The sequence below is a fragment of the Pongo abelii genome, chromosome 7, assembly GCF_028885655.2.
Source record: "Pongo abelii isolate AG06213 chromosome 7, NHGRI_mPonAbe1-v2.0_pri, whole genome shotgun sequence".
Taxonomy (NCBI): domain Eukaryota; kingdom Metazoa; phylum Chordata; class Mammalia; order Primates; family Hominidae; genus Pongo; species Pongo abelii.
Genome location: NC_071992.2, coordinates 129,027,783 through 129,042,238, shown reverse-complemented (window position 1 = coordinate 129,042,238; position 14,456 = coordinate 129,027,783). Strand labels below are relative to the sequence as shown.

Here is a 14,456-nt window from a genome sequence, read left to right as displayed (position 1 = left end):
CCAAGCTACTAACATATAAACCAAAAGGTTAAAATTATAAATGAATGCTTTCTGAGATACATTTTTGAAGGTTGTAAATGTATCCTTTTTAAAAGGAATCATGAATAGTGGCTGTTTTTGTGTCTTTTCTGTTTGACACATCATTCAGGTCAATCCTGTTTTTATACATAGCTGACTTTAATTTCAATGTTTCTCTATTGCTATATATCACATAGCTATTTATTTGAAATAGTTGGTTTAATGTGCTCTGCACTAATAAAGAATTTATATTATGGATATTTCAAAAAGTTGAATTGCCTTTCTATTTGATTCTAATATGAGTAACACATCTAAATATGTATGTGCCACTATACCTCAAGCAAAATTATAACACAATGAATGTAACGCAGTTGAAAATTTTGCTGGTTTTTCTTTCCTGCTCTTGCTATCCTGCTTCTGTTTGTAAGATGTGATTTTATAGCAATAGAGAGGACCTAAATAGGAAAAATCATCATTTCTCTCAAATCTTCAAATTATGTGGTGACTTCTTTGGGCTAGATTTTAAAAAGTTTGGTGGTAGAGCTCATGAAATTGGGCCAGATTGTGTTTCATATACTGATATATAATTTTCAGATAACTTTAAGTTATTTAACCTCTCTAATGTTGTTTCTTTATCTATGAAATGTGAATGATAAAGACATGTATTTTATAGTATCATAAGAAATAAGATAATGCAAACACAGTTGTTAGTAAAGCTAATAAGACCTTGAAATACATTATTAATTGATTGTTATTAAAGTATATATTGCCTCCTGGGAATTTTTGTGATCACTTTTCAAGTTCTTGAAACCTAATTCTAAGATCAGCAGAGTTGGTTTAAAACTCAACCAAGGGACTATTAGATTTGTCTCGTAGAAGAGCCCTGATTTATAAATCAGAAGAACTAGATCAGAAACCTACTCTGCCCCAAATTATCTCTATAAACTTGGGTAAATTTCTAAATCAAACCCCTCAGTTGCATGAAGGAAATCATGTTATCCACCCAACCTGTGTCGTCAGTTCAATTCAATGCAACAAATATTTATTGATTTATTTCTCTGTGCAAATTACTGTTTTTGAGGAAAAAAAACATGAAGTGCTTGGAAAACTGACATTTGTTGAACACTTAGCAGCATGCTTACACTATTCTCAGCAGTTTTTTTCTAGCATTTTTTATGAATTATTTAATCCTTGTAAGTCTCTCATGAGGGAGATACTTTTATTGTCTGCATTTAAGCAAACCTATAAATAACTTGTCAAAGATCACATAGTTAGCAAAGGTCAGAGGTGTTTACTTTATGAGATATGTGTAGGTACAAAGACTTATCTCACAGTAAGGTATAAATATCTTTTTCCAAGATAGACATGAAGCAAATTCATTATAAAGTATGGAATAAACACATTTAATTAATCTTGCATTGAGATGGAGATATTGTTTTGTCTTCACAATTACATGTAATTGTCATCAACATGTGGTATTATCTCATATTCTATAAGATGTTTGCTTTGCTAACTTTAAATCATTATTATTATGGAATTACCTGAAGTTTCCAAGGTTGTCACATTTCTACTTGTTTGTATTACCTAATCTACTCAAATTTATTTCTCCTTTTTCTCCAAAAAATGCAAATTATTTTCTTAGAAGGACATAATTACTTTCAGTTCCTTGCTATTTTTTATTAATAAATGTAGACACTTAATTTTGATCTGTCAGGTTAACTCTTTTTTAAGATGTCTTACAGAAATTTGTTTACAAGAATTATTCATCATGAGCCACAATAAGGATTATATTTTACCTTGTGACCTAGTTCAAACACACAGACACACACACACACACACACCACAGTTTCACACATATAAAACATTTTCCCTTACATGAATGCACTCCTGTATTTTCCATTCTAGTTGACTGTAATCTGTTTATTATTAAAGCATTGATTATGCCCCACTAAATTAATTTCATGATGCCCTAACAGTTTATAGCACATAGTTTTAAAAACACTGTTAGAAGTATTTGCTTTCATAGATTACTCCTTGGAACCCTTTTCAGGAGGAAATTGTTGGTGTAAATCATAAGCACACAGCTATACTAGTTGGCATACATCCCAATTAACCAAGATGATTAATACCTCTACATTTATAATTTGTTCAGTAATTATTGTTCATGTTTTCCTGTATATTTGAGCAATTATGGTGTTCTAAATGTACTAAAAAGTACATGGTTGATGGAAAAAGTAACCTGAGATTTAAAATTTGATGAAATTAATTAAACAAGTTTCAATTTGGGCTGTCACTCTCACTATGAGGGCCCAGCCACAGTCTCTTTTTCATAGAGTAGAGGTCATATTACCATATCATAAGGTTGCACAGATAAGAACATGTGAAATTCCTGATATAAAGTAAGTTCACCTTAAATGACACCTACTTTTATTGCCAAATGCTACCATCTCCTCAGAAACACACTTCCCTCCTGTTATTTACTGGACTTAACATGTATTAATGCAAAATTATCATTACATATAATTTTCTTCTATATTTCATTATATGGTCGAATAATTTATAGGTGACTGTCTTATTCTAAAACATTAAATATTAAATTATTATTACTAATCAGTTTACAGACCTTGCAATTAAGTTCACAGAAAATAAAATGTAAACTGAGCATTATAATCTAAACTAATATACATTTTTGATGTTCATTTATGCCCCTTCCACAAGCTTCTGTAAGGGAATGTTTCCTTTAATTATGGCATTTGAGTAATGAAAATAATTGAGGGTTTCTTCATAACAGCAAGTTAAAATATTAGACTAGCACTTTAAACATATCTAGTCTTTGAATTAATTGTTCTTCTTGCATTAAGGTACACATTCAACACTAGCTCCATGTGTGAAATGAAGACTGAAGACATACCTGAATCTGTTTATTCTTCTTTATTACTTTCCCTCTTATACTTGTTTTTCCAAGTTTCAAAAGATAATCATATGTTACTTCTCCAACTGGAATAAAAATATGTTACATTGCTGGAGTGTAAATAAAACCCTGGAGAATTAGAATAGGAAATTCCAGATTCATAGCTCCTCAGGGACAGATCTTGAGACAAAGAAAAAAAAGAAAAGCTTCACTAAGACATATTTGAAGGGAATCATATCCTATTAACCAAGCAACAAACTCAAAGAAATGCCCATGTCTGCATCTATGCATCTGTGTATCTATCATCTATTTCTCTATGTATCTATTTGTGTATACAGGTATGTATATTATGTATCTATCTGTCATCTATCATCTAACTGTCATTCATCCATCCATTTTTTAATCCCTCTATTTGTATCTCTATTTATCCTTATATAGAACTCATGATACTTACGATATTATAGGCCAATTTTAATTAAAACAGAAAGTCTGACTTTTTTAGACAGAAAGAGTTTCTGATTTGTCTGATGGATTTTACAGTTTTTCCATTTATAAAATATCATGCACACTTTCTATAAATTAAGTTAACTAATGATGCAAGATTTTGAGAAAACTATATTTAAAATACTTGTAAAATTGGAGTAGAAATTGCATCCTTTGCAGCTATTCACACTAAGAATTTTAAATAATAGATGTCAATGTAAAATTATAGGAGAAAGTACAGTTTCCAAAATCTTTTTATTTATGTGAGCAAGAGTTTGAAGGATATTGGTCTAGCTGATAGAAATGGAATGTGAGCTGCATATTTAATTTTAAATTTTCCAGTAGCCACATTTTTTAAGAGATGAAATTAATTTTAATTTTATATTTTATTTAACCACAGATATTATGATTTCAACATGCATTTGGCATAAAATTAATGCAAGAATTTACCATCTCTTTTTTTATTCTTAATCTTTGAAATCTAGAATGTATCTAGCAAGTTTATCACATCACAGTTCAAACTAGCCTTATTTCTAGTGCTCAATAGCCACGTATTGCTAGTGGCTACCATATTGACCATTTCCATCACCACTGAGATTTCTATTGGATTGCTCTGTGTGGAGAATGAAAGGTGATGGTGATGGATATTGAAGAGAATAAATGCCTCATTGCAAGGTTATTGCCTCAGGTGAAGTTTTTGCTAGGACTTCAGGGAAAGGAAAAATGGAATGGCAGAAATTGGCAGAAATGACTCTGAAAGACTTGGGTTTTAAGATTCTGTACTTTATCACAGAGCATCCAAATGTCTCCATTTTAAATTTCATGATCCCATTCTTTCTCAGTGAATTCCCTAGCTTCCACATAAGAAACTTTGTGAGTCTGTAAGTTCAGATTACATTCTAATTAGGTAACTTGCATAATTAAATTTGGGGTATATTTTAGCCATACCTGCCCAGTGCTACAGGTTCGCCATAGAAGGTCTCTTGTTCTCTGACCATGATGTGAGCTGTAATTTCTGTTTCTGGCTTCAATGCAGTCATCAATCGCCATCTCCCTCCATTGTCCTTGTAGTCTTGGATATGTTAGCCATCAAGTGCAGCAACCCCTTGCCCTCTCCCCACAAATTTTGTTTTCAAAATCTGTTTCAATCACAAAAGATAAGTAATTGCATATGACATTTTTTACTGTCCAAGAACTCAGCTCTGGCAAGACCAAAAAATAAGCAAACCACTCCCACAAAACCCATTTTTGAAAGTCTTAGGCTTACTCTTAATATGAAGGACTACACTGACAAGGTCTAGTCAGAAAAATATAATCTATATTAGCTATTTTAAATGAATGGAATTTAATTTGGGGAATTGTTACACAGGCATTGCATATATAATGCATAAAGAGTAAAAATTAATGAAGAAGCAATAACTATGTAGACAGATACCATCCTTTTTTCATCCAAAAGAAAAGTAAAAACTATGGTATTACCAGAACCTAAGAGCTTGCAGTAAAAACAGTCTAGACCTGGTGCTCAAATTTCAAAGGAGGAAATCTTTCATGGTTGGTGGTCACACCTCTGAGGAAAGTATGTGAGCTAGCAGGTTTAGGCAGCCACTAAAGAAAAAAAAAGAATCTGAGAATTGTAATGTGCAGCGTTCCAACCCAAATATCAAAGGGCAGAATACAGAAGGGTTGGCTAGAGCTAAGAGACAGCAGATAAATAATTAGCACAATATTGCTTTCAAGTAAAAGGGAAAAGCTACAGGTGGAGCTGGTTTAGGAGAAAAAACAGTTTATCTTTGTTACATTTGAAATACCTGTTAGATTGGATATCAAGTTGGATATAAAATCCAGATATCTTTTTTTAAAAGGATAGAGGTGAAAGTTTGCAAATTGTCAGCTATAGATGTTATTTGAAACCATGAGACTAAAAGATCTCAAAGAAAGTCTTAGAGGGAAAGCCACAGTTAGAATACATAGTGGATGAACGGCCAGGTGTGGTGGCTCACACCGGTAATCCGAACACTTTGAGATGCTGAAGAGGGCATATCACTTGAGATCAGGAGTTTGAGAGCAGCATTGCCAAAATGGCAAAACCCTGTCTCTACTAAAAATACAAAAATTAGCAGGGCATGATGGCAGGCACCTGTAGTCCCAGCTACTAGGGAGGCTGAGGCAGGAGAATCGCTTGAACCCGGGAGGCAGAGCTTGCAGTGAGCCGAGATCATGCCACTGCACTCCAGCCTGGGCGACGGAGTCAGACTCCGTCTCAAGGGAAAAAAAAAAAAAAAGAAAGTGATGAACAACTGGCAAAAGCTAATGAGTAGGATGCCTAGTTGAAAATATTCTTGCATATTTTTCTGTATACTTCTAATGTTACATTTTTATGTGATTGAAGACTGCCCATTCCTAACCCAGGAAACAAATATCCATGGAAGAATCAGATTACGTGTCTCAAGTATATTTGAACTACTATTTGAAATGTAAATATATAACATTAGTAATAAAAATTGCAAAATGTATTTGTATTATTAATATAATCAGAACAACACTTGCTATTTATTTATTTATTTATTTATTTTTGAGACAGAGTCTCACTCTGTCACCCAGGCTGGAGTACAGTGGCACGATCTCGGCTCACTGCAAGCTCCGCCTCCCAGATTCACGCCGTTCTCCTGCCTCAGCCTCCCGAGTAGCTGGGACTACAGGCACCCGCCACCACGCCCAGCTAATTTTTTGTATTTTTAGTAGATACGGGGTTTCACCGTGTTAGCCAGAATGGTCTCGATCTCCTGACCTCGCGATCCACCCGCCTTGGCCTCCCAAAGTGCTGGGATTATAGACGTGAGCCACCGCGCCTGACCTATTTTTTCTTATTTGATAATGGATGAACAACTCTATCTCGTGTGAGTGTCCCAATAATTATTTTCATTCAAATTTCCTTCATATTACTTACAAAGTACTTCTCGTATTCAAGATTGGAAAGCACTGATTAAAATAAAATACAGTGATCAGAATTACTCAAGTGTATTTGCCTTAAAAATTAAAAGATCAAATGAGAGAAGCATACAGTCCCTTTCTTGTATTCTGGGTCCAGTCCTTCTTACTATATCATTGACTCCACTTTTTTCAAGTAAGTATAAATGTTGACTTTTGCAGGAAAACAAAAAAATCCAAATTTCAGTCCTAAACTGATATTCTAGGACTTAACTTGAAGTCACCCTTAATTCTAACCTTATCACATGCCTTATAATGAAAATTAAGTTTCGGATTTATTTTTGAGTGTTTAAGTTTGGTGTTAGTGATTGGAAATCTGTCCTGTTTTCTACCCATGTGTCCATTCTACTATCTTTAATTATTAGGTTGGGATCTTCCCTTGTCATCACTAGTCCCTTTTTCAGGTACTGAAGTCCTATTGCTGATCCATACCCTCCTTTCTGGAGCTTTGAAACCCACTAAAATAACTTCTCTAAGCAAATTGTCTGACTTGCTGCTCCTGGTTCCCTCACTGCTCTGTTGACCCCTGAACCAATCTTCCCAAAATAACCTTTATCTTCCTTTACTGCCATCTACTTGTTGCCATTTATCTAATAGGTGTCCTCTCAAATTTTACAACTGATGCTATCCTCTGAGACTTTCTTTCTACTGGGGAATACTTATTTATTCATTCAAATAAATATGTATTGAGTAGCTACTAATCCCAGGTGTAGTTCTTGAAGCTGACGATTCAAAGGTCTTTTTTTTTTTTTTTTTTTTTTTTTGAGATGGAGTCTTGCCCTGTCCCCCAGGCTGGAGTGTAATGGCACAATCTCAGCTCACTGCAACCTTCGCCTGCCAGGTTCAAGCAATTCTCCTGCCTCAGCCTCCCGAGTAGCTGGGATTACAGGCACACGCCACCACACCTGGCTAATTTTTGCATTTTTAGTAGAGATGGGGTTTCACCATGTTGGCCAGGCTGGTCTCGAAGTCCTGACCTCATGATCTGCCCACCTTGGCCTCCTAAGTGCTGGGATCACAGGCGTGAGCCACCGCGCCCGGCTCAAAGGTCCTTTATATCACAATTCCCTTGTATCCTTTATATCACGATTCTCTCTCTCATGGGTTTTACATTGTTCTCAGGTAGATTATCAGTGGGAAGAATGAGAAAAAACGTGAAACTGGGCCTGTAGTAGACTTGAATCCATGTTAGTTTTTTCGCTTACACAGCATCCATCTGTTCTCCATAATTTTTAAAAGCCAAAAAACTACCTTTCTGCCATTCTGTGTGGTCCTGGAGGGGACTTCAATCAAAGTTACGCTGTCCCTAACCCTTCCACCTTCATTTGCCAAGAAGATCCCATACAGTGGTATGCTGGAAGTAACTTTTATCAGCTCTTGAGAGCACTGATGTAATTATAAGGAATATAACAAGCTGGTTGTTAAGCATATCCAATAATAAAATTGAAATCATCTGAACTTAAAAATGTTATATTAAAAACAAAAGTAATAACTACACAAAACTCATTATTTCATAATCTTTTACTAGTCTTTACTATTAGCTATGCCCCTGAGGTTATTTAAATCTATGTTGACCATATGCTGGAGCTACTATATAATGATGAAAGACAGTGCATCTCTTCCCCAATCTGTATTCAGTCTCTTTGGCAGCTTCAATTTGGACATAGTGGTACAATTTACACTATAGAAATAGGCAAACTCAAGAAATCAGAACTTTTCTTCATTGTGTAGATATAGAAAGTGAAGAAGAAAATGTTGGTACTAAAGATTCAATTTTGAAGTGTATTGAGTCTGTAGTGATTACATTGTGAATGGCACAAAAAAATTGAGGAAATATTCTTCCAGTATTCAAAAACTATAATCTGATTCAGTAATGAAGTCATTCACATCGTTGACAAACAAATGATGTTTCAACATATGTATTCATTTTTATAATTATGTTTCACTCATTAACATAAATTAAATATCAACCAACATTCATGTGAGAACTATACCAGTCCATTCATCAATTTGTAACCATGAGTTAGCTACAGATACAAATGTTTGGCAGACATCAACAAAAGCATTTTCTGCAAAGCATTTGGCTGTGTGGAATTTATTATCAAGAATATTGTATATTTGTCATTATTTGTAAATTCTGTGTTACACATCCTTTATATAAGTAAATTTTTAATAAGCATGTTTTTCAAAGAGCCAATTGTTAAGCATTTATTAATACACTCCTCATGTCATGTGACCCAAGTTTAGTCACTCCATTTCTTACTGAACCTTGAAAAAAATAGCACACACTGAAAAATATTGGTGTTGATTTATCAGAAGGAAAACCCTTCAGAATAATAGTAAACAACAATAGTTATTGTTCACTGGATGTTTACTATACATGAAGAATGTTTCTAAAGCCTTTGCTTACAATATTTAATTTAGTTTTACAACAACCCTAACATGTAGGTACAATTATTATCCCTATTTTTCATATGAGGAAATAGAGTCAGAGAGAGAAAGTAATTTGCCAAACGCTACAATTTAACTTTAAGAAATTGGATTCAAAACTAGGCATTGACTCTTACAATGATCACTGATTCTTTCCTGCTACCTAGAACCCAAAGTTTCCTGGGCTCCTATCCTTTATTTAATCTGGAATTTTAGCTTTTGCTTACTTCTGTGTCCTACCCCATAACTTAAAATACATATTTTACTTAAGCCAGCCAAAATGGTTTTCTGTTACTTCTCACCAAAAAACTCTGAGACAGGGAGATAATGATATACATCATTTTGTTTTTATCTCCTGATCTAGTATAAATGGAGTCTAATCCAATATTTAACATCCCAGTTTGCTTCTAGAATAATTCTAGCACATTCCACTGTAGCCTGAAAATTGATAATATGCTTATTTCTTCTATTTTTATCCATATCTGGTTGGAGAAAATCGAGCTGATTAAAACACTTGCTAGTGTTGGTTGGCTACTTTACTTTGTTAGGTTGCTAATAAACTTGTAAATTGTAGTAAAATTGCAATGATTTTAATTAGGCAATTCTTCCATATGATGTAAAGAACTAAGCTGAAAATGTAGAGGAGCATAATTCTTTGTGGCTTTTTGACCACCCCCTGCTCTCTTTAAATGTAATATACTTTTATCAATATTGAGTTATTGTTATAAGGATAATTTTGATGACTCCAGGATGTCAGCAAATCTCACAACGAAGAAAATACAATTCATTGAGAGGTAAGTAATGAAAGATTAAATTAACTGGGCATAGAAGAATATAATTCATAGAGAATAAAGACAGGCATATGAGGTTGACTTCAGTTCAGATTATAACTCTCGCTAGCCTAGTAGAAGTCTTAATTGTCAGAAGAAATAAAATATATCATCAAAAGAATAAGTATTGACTATGGCTTTAAAAAATGTTGCATAACACTAGACAAAAGCACATATTTGTTTTTGTATTTTAAAACTATGAATATTTACTTTGTTTTAAATTTGCCTCACATCACTTGTGGATCTTAAGATTTAGAGAATATGGCTTACCATGACCAAGGTGAATTAATGAAGGAGGTCAAGGGACTGGTATGATTTTAAGTGTACATATTTAAAAATTCACTCTGGAGCTTCCCACCCTATTTATAAAAGCCTTTCTTTTGTGGAATAAGACATGGATAGAATGTGAACCTGAGTCAAAAGCCCTGAATTGTTGTGCAGATCATCTCACCTCTCTGAATCTCAGTTTTCTCATCTTTAAATTAGGAGTAATCATCCATGCCTTACCAGGTCATAGGAGTCTTGAAGTATCACACAAGTTAATAAATAAAACAGCACTTTGTACATTGGAAATTATCTTGTAAGTTTAAGGAATTATATATGCTCATTTTTCATCCCATCCCTTATTCCAAAGATGACTTTTAGTGAATGACATTATCAGATAGACCATTGTACATATATTGAGATATGTTGAGTAATTAAGGATGTGTAAGCATAAGCATAGTACCTAGCTCATAGTGGGTGACCAGTTAACATTTATTGAATAAATAAAATAATTAATTAATATGAATAAGCAATATATATTATTTGGAAATTACTAGGTGCTTTAATACAGCACAGTCTAAGATAAGTGCACAATGAATAGCAAATATTTTGTTGGTATTTGTACTGCTTTATAAATAAATGCTAACTACATTTATATTAAATAATATTTGTGCCTACATATTATTTTCTCTAGAGCTACCATAAGGCATAGTTACTGGGTTTTTCATATAGTTCTGATAAAACTTCATTACAACATTTCATATCATTCTGAAACATAGATTTGATTTCTGTTGAACTGAAGTATTAAATGAGTTTTTCTCTGCTCTTATGTTTTTATGGACACTTGCCCCAAACTTAAATTCAGGTAAAGGACAGCCTTTTCTAGTAGGAGATGAAGTTCCTTTTCAGACAGGCCATTCCATTCTTTGACTTATTTTAAAAACAAGTAGTGAAGGTCCAATTTATGAGGGTAAAATTATTAAACTGTGAAATATTACCTTTGTACATTCAATACATTTAAGCCCATGTTTTTTCTTTAGATCCATTAGATACAATCTTAATCTTCCTCCCCATAAAGTCTTCAGGCATCAGAATACACTCTTGAACTCACCTGTAACACTGTCATCTGAACAATTCTTGTCACTTTTCCATCTTTAGAGATAGCCTTTTGACACTTCATTTAGTGAGCCCATTTATAGGTACTAGTTCTTTGTGCCAAATATTTGGAGATTCGGTACTTGTGCCAAGCTTCAGTGCCAGGTCTGAAACCTCAGCCAGGCATAGAGAGTCACTTTTCTGCAGACTACAGCTGTCTTCATTTATGTTCCTGAAAAAGCAGGCCCAAGAGAAGGAATTATATGCTGCTGATTCATTAAGAAAGTGCATCCAGGAGAAATTATTCAGGGAGTGGGAGAGGCAGGACAAGAAGGAAGTTAAGCAAGGTCAATTTCAGACAAAATCCAAGCCTCTGCTGGATCTCATGCAGTGTAAATTACACCTGATAGTTTGTCCCAACTCAAGGCAAAGAAGCTGTGCTGTCATACTTCTGCACCCCATGATCTTAGGGTAAGTGATACCCAGATCTTTCAGGGCTCATGTGTGGACCAAGTGGGCTCCTGTAGCCTGAAAGCAGCCTCTAGAAGACTCAGCTATACACGTTTAGAGACAAATGCATAGTATATGGAAGATAATGAACAGATAACAGAAAGGGCAAAAAGCATCCAAGGGGGTTATTGATCACCTGGAGCATTGACAGTATCTACTACAATGGAGTAGGCACTAACAAGAGCAAACCTGAGGCAGCAGTACAGGGATAAACTGAAATTAAAGCCAGGTTGGCAGTCTTAACAAAGCATGATTCAGAAAGAACCTAGTAGCAGAGTGAAGATCTTGATACAAAAGAATTAGATAGAAATTAGAAAAACCAACTAGAAGGTTCCCCAAGCCAAGAAAAGTAGCTCTGGTCACTATTTATAGAACACCCAGGCTTGGCAGTAGAATTTTAAAGGCGCTGATCTTTTATTTCCACTCCTCCTAAGTGAACCATATCTGTATAGCACTACCTTAACTATTCCTAACCCCTGCCAATGGTACTTATTTTTTTTTTGTTCAAATGGTTTATTTAATTGAAATACTTTATTTAAAGTGAATTACTCTGTGCAAGTACAATAAAATTAAATATCAATAAATATAAATAAATAAATATCAATAAAGAAAAAATGAGGCCAGATGCAGTGACTCATACCTGGGAGCTACTTTGGGAGGCCAAGGTGGGAGGATCACTTGAGGCCAGGAATTTGAGACCATCCTGAGCAACATAGCAAGACCCTTTTTCTACAAAACAATTTTTAAAAATTAGCCAGGTGGGCATGGTGGCACATGTCTTTAGTCGCAGTTACTCAGGAGGCTGGGGTGGAAGGATCACTTGAGTCCAGGAGTTTAAGGATGAATGAGCTATAACCCTGCTGCTGCATTCCAGCCTGGGTGACAGAGCAACACCCTATCTCAAGAAAATTAAAAAGTATATTTATAAAGGGAAAGAAAAAGGAAGGAAGGAAGCAGGGAAGGAAGGAAGGGAGGGAGGGAGGGAAAGAAAGAAAGAAAAAGAAAGAAAGAGAGAGAAAGAAGAAAGGAAGGAAGGAAAGGAGAAAGAGAGAGAGAGAAGGAAAGAAAGAAAGGGGAAAAAAGAATATTTCTTTTTTAACATGTTAAAAAAGAATTATCTCTGGATAGAAGATTACATGCATTTTCCCCTTTAATTTTGTACTAACAAAAAAATCAATATCAAATAAGATATATGCTTCATTTTATAATGAAAACATATTTTAAAATAATAAATTAAGTAAAAGAAAGGCATAGGTACAGAGTGAGTGATGTTATTGACTACTTCCTTCTCCTTGAAACTTTATCCTCCCCAGCCTCTTTATTCTCTGTTTTCCTGAATTTCCCCCTCCGTTTCCAGGCTTTTGCTAGTGACCTTATCCTTAAATATTAGTGTTCCTCTATATTAAGAATTCAAACATTTTTCATTTTACATTCTTCTCCTTTTCCTTCACATATCTAAATACAAAGTCCAATGAATTCATTATAGTTAATTAGTATGCCTTGAAGTTGTTTAACTCCCTCTCACTCAGGTTTCCATTATTCTCCTTTGGATTAATAACCAGCTTTCCAATTAGTGAATCTTCATCTCATTTTTCTGCTTACTCCAAGCCTGTTACTTTCCAAAAAATTCAATGTGATGTTTTATTCTGAGATGAAATAATGTCTTCTTCTTTGTAAAATATTTAAATGGTTCTGCATAGCTTTATAGAGGAAGACATGGACCACCTAAACTACTCTTGTGTTAGACTCATACTTGAACACTCTATTTAGCCCCCAAAGCACTTCTAGGACCCTGTAGTTTGGGGATGAGCTGCTCCTTCTGTAGGGAATATACTTTTTCACTTTGTTTACACATCTCCAATCTTGTGACCCTGTTTATTAATGGCATCTTCTAGGACTCAAGTAATCTTTTACCTTTTCCTAGAAGCCTGTCCTGTCTTCCCTCCTAAATTGGGAAAGCTTACTCTGCATAACTGACCCATGTGTTGTCACATTACATTGTACTTACATGTTTGTGCACTTATTTTCCTTAGTTTAACCCTTAAGGATAAAAACCAGTTCTTGAGTCCATGCATCCTTAATATCTAATGAAGTAACTGTCATGTGGGAGTTTTTCAAATGAATATTTATTGAAATAACTGAGCAATTATTCCTAGACAAAATAGTTGCTTGTTTATTTCCATGTGTTTTAGCTCTTTCTAGGAATGTCTCTGGTTCTTACCAACAAAGTAGGCAAAATATGCAAATGGCAAAGCATTTTTGTTTGTATTTTTTTCACTACTCTTCCCACTACTAACCATTGGGTATACCCACCATTTTAATCTCAATATTATGATTATACTGGAATCATATGCATAATCAGAGCTGTGTTGAATAATAATTTGACATAAATAGCAAGGAATTCAAATACATTATGGCCATTAATGTACTTTATACAACCAAATATAGTCTTTTTGGGGTCAGCATAGGGGAGGAAAACGAGAGACTGGGCAAAAAAGTCCTTAATTAAAACAACCAAGATACACAGGCTTTTCAATTATGGTTAGATTTGGATGTCAGTGACAGAAAACGCATAACAGAGACTTAAACAGGATATGTATCTGGTCCAAGACTAATGGTGTCTCTGCTCCAGAAATTTCTGAGAGTCATAGGCTAACTCACCACCCTACCATTCCCAATTTGTGGTCTTTGTCTTAGGTTGCAACATGGTGTCTAGCCCACCTAGGAAGCAGGTTGGGGGAAATGATTAATAAGGAAAACAAAGGACAAATGTAAGCTATCTCTTAAGAAATATTCCTTGATGTTGCTTCAAAACATTTCTATTTATATCTTATTTTTGCAATAATCTAACAACATTCTCATATTTAGCTACAAGAGAGAATGCAAAATACAGTCTTTACTAAGGACAACTTGCTACCAGCTAGTAA

At 34.4% G+C, this 14,456-nt stretch overlaps 1 protein-coding gene across 4 annotated transcripts in view; it reads left to right on the top strand.

Annotated features, from left to right (window-relative positions):
* Positions 1-14,456, top strand: part of CSMD3 (CUB and Sushi multiple domains 3) — a 1,211,731-nt gene that overhangs the window by 570,821 nt on the left and 626,454 nt on the right. The gene's annotated exons all lie outside the window — the stretch shown is intronic.